Here is a 3,649-nt window from a genome sequence, read left to right as displayed (position 1 = left end):
CATGCATACATAATTAGTGCTCCAGCCATTGTAGATGTTTACCTGACTCTGTCTATCCTGCATTTTCTAAATGATGTCTCTTCTGGGGGTTTGCGGGGATGAGAGCAGCGCTGCGTCACGCATGTAAAAACTCGGATTTCTTCCACGGCTGAATGTGGATGTGAATATCAACAAACTGCCTTTATGCCTTTCCTGCTGAATTTGATAATAGCAAAAGAAGAAGGCACACCCTCAAACTATCCCCCGCTCACACTGACAGAACCACTGCAGCCCATCATTTATTAAAGGTTTCGGGCAGAGCTGAACATGCATATTGTCATTTAAAGCTCCGATCTATTAAAATACAACTTGTTTGCAACATCATATTGGTGAGGAAGCACAAAATCTGAATTTTACAGATGTAGTTTGAATTAAATCCCAGACATGGACTGAACTATCCATATACTGCAAGAGAGAAAACATGAAAGTACATTGATATTAGTTGTTGCCCTTTAGTTATTAATCTACCCTCAATCTGATTAACCCTTCTAGTCAAATGCAAATAAAGCTAATAATCATCAGAACCTGGACCGTCTTCAGCTTCTGCTTTTTCATACAAGGCATCAAAGTCGTGTTGCAAACTTCTGAGAGACTGAGGGTTTTTCCTGGACTCAAAGAAACCATGACTGAATTTCTACAGATTCATCAGCACTAAATTATTTGGGAAGATGATCTTCCCAGAAACGATCAGGTCCCAAATCAGTCTGATTAGTGTGCAGCAGGCGTTCAGGCAGTGAAGAACTACCACTAAGAAAACTACAGTCTAAGCAAAGAACCACATTAATATAGCTCCATCTGGAAATACATCTTTTCAGTTTTGTTTTGGTTTAATTTGTTTTTCCTATCACAAACAAACATGCTTTTAGAAAACACCTGCTGGTAAAACTTTACTTTAACGTGCTGCAACAAAACTTCCATCGGGAAAAAAACGAGCTGCAAATTGAGAAACGATGCAAATTTAAAAACACATATGAAAATTCCAAAACAGATCCAACAACAGAAACGTGCTGCAGGAAGACAAAACAGAAACATGAACAACAAACACGCTGCAAATACAGACATGACGCAGCAACAAACGCAACAGAAAGAAATTGCAAACTGCATTTTCAGACATCACAACGGAAGAGCTCCAGGCCTCTAGGGGGAGCTCTAAGTGGAACACCTTGAGCATTAGCTTGAGCGTCGACCCAAGAGAGACCTACAACCGGACCTAATCCCTTTGACCTTTGACCTTGGACCAAACAAGAGAGTAAAAGGGAGGAAAGAAGAGGCAACATGAGAAGGTTTGTGTTCTTTTTTACATTTATAAAAGAGCAATATTATGAAAGAGCAACAGATAATGTAGCAAACGTTAGCATTAGCTCATATACAGTCTATGGGTATTTCACTTTGAGCTCCCCCTAGAGGCCTGGAGCTCTTCCTTTGTGACGTCTGAAAATGCAGCGTTTTTTTCTGTTGCGTTTGTTTTTTGTTGTTGGATAATTTCTGTATTAGCAGCGTATTTTTTCACGTTTTTGTTTTGTTTCCATTCTTGTGTTTGTTTTTGTATTTTGTGTTTTTGAATCTGCATTGTTTCTCAATTTGCAGCTTGTTACTTCTGATGGAAGTGTTTTGGGCCGTGGCAGCGCGTTTGCCCCACTGTATTTTAACACATTTATTTTAGCACTAACAAGCAAAACATTAACAATTAAAGATGTTTGAGTTGTTGTATAATGTGTTCAATATCTATATCCTACTAATAATTAATAAATACAGGAAGTGGGAGTGAAAAAAGCAGTTTCACAGTTTTGAACGGACATTAAATAAAAGTTTTTGAGAACGTGAATATGATGATTTTCTCCGTGATCAGTGATTCTTTCTGTTATAAACTGTGATTTCTGTCATAAAAACCATTATATTTTTGTCTTGTTGTCATCTGACAACATAATTACAGACGTGTCAATCAGAAAAACCTGAAGTGAGTGTTCGACTTTACTGAAACAAATTATCACAGAGGATAAGAAAAATACATTTGACCGAGCAGAGCCTCCATATCTGTCTCTTTCATTTGGATATTTACATATAAAACAAGAAATTCAGCCATTTTTTATTTCTTATGTTTATCCTCTTCATACTTTCATACATCACTTATTCTAAAATACTTGATCTTACTTGATATTATTGTTTAATTCCTACCATTTTGTGAATCAAAGACCCAAACTATTAACTCTTATTTAAAATGAAAGGACAAATGAACGAGGTAAGAGCAGCTGTTTGTGGAGAGTTCGTCTGGTCGCGTCTGTGTGTTTGAAATGAAGCTGTGAGCTGTTTCTGAACACGAAGCCCATCAGCGAGCGCGACGCAGTTTGGCTGAGGAAGAGTTAAATTATTCTGCATCTGTTCCATGCACCCCTGCAATCCCCACAGATCCTGCCTGCCTTCTCCTCCCGCTTTTCCTCCCTCTCCTCCCCCCCTCTTCGCCCTCCTTCCTTCCTCCCCTCGCTTGGCCCCGAGCCCGGAGAGAGCTGCAAGGAGGAACAGATTTTTTTTTTTTCAGTCTCCCGCTCCCTAAAAGAAAAAAAAGCTCACATCTTGCGTCTCCCCAGTTTTTGTTACCCAGATGTAAAATGTTGATTTCCATTTTGTAATTTCCATCTCCTCTGGTATCGGAGTCGCAGCGACCTCCATCATAAACCACAATGTGAACTCATTTCTGCATCTTTGTGTGTGTGTGGTGTGTGAAGCTCGTGAACTCATTGGCCTCCCGTCCCACATGGCTGCAGAGTATCACATGCAAACACAAACCACACACACACACACACACACACACACACACACACACACACACACACACCAACACACACACACAGACATCATCTGCTCCTGAGTCTGAGTTTCTCTGTTCTGCTGCTGCAGGTAAACAACCTCAGCATTTTCACTTTCTGGTAACTGATGGATCCAGAGACGAAATTGAACATTCTGAAAAAAAAAAAGGTGAAATTAAACACTTTTTTGAAAAAATAAATCAATTAATCAGATCAAATAAATAGACTAAATTAAGATGTGCTGGATGGATAAGTAAACATAAATTTCCTCATTGATTTAAATGTAAAAATAGAAACACCTGTCGAAAAGCATCACAAACTACATCCACCACAATGATCACACAGTTGATCCACATCAATGATACTAGAAACTGACTGTATATTTAAGTTGAATAACAAAACAAATGTTCTACAAAGAAATCAAGAACTTTCCCTGTCCCGTCTCTTCCTGTGCAGTGGCGCCGGCAGCTGTCATCCTGTTCGCTCTGTGCATACATGTTTTTAAATGCTTTTGTTTGTTTTCTTCTTCTTCTTCTATCTGATCTTGAAAATAAAATTGTGACAAAATGAGATCCTGTTCTATTATTTGGCTGCATCCACTCACCAACGTTATGAGTTTAGATTCAAAGAGGAGGGCAGGAGATAAAAGAGGACAATGTTGACACTGCAGATGTGGAGAACTGATGAAGATCCATCAGCCTCTGAGGCTGAAGCATCAACACTGAAGAACCAGCAGCTGCAGTTCCTCTAACGACCACTAGAGTCTGGCTCCAACAGTGAGTCAGTCCCCATAGACTCCCATGTTA

Source organism: Seriola lalandi, unplaced genomic scaffold (genome assembly GCF_002814215.2).
Source record: "Seriola lalandi dorsalis isolate HSWRI2012SDOR001 ecotype SW California unplaced genomic scaffold, Sedor1 jcf7180002054928, whole genome shotgun sequence".
Taxonomy (NCBI): Eukaryota; Metazoa; Chordata; class Actinopteri; order Carangiformes; family Carangidae; genus Seriola; species Seriola lalandi.
This window is presented reverse-complemented; position numbering follows the sequence as displayed.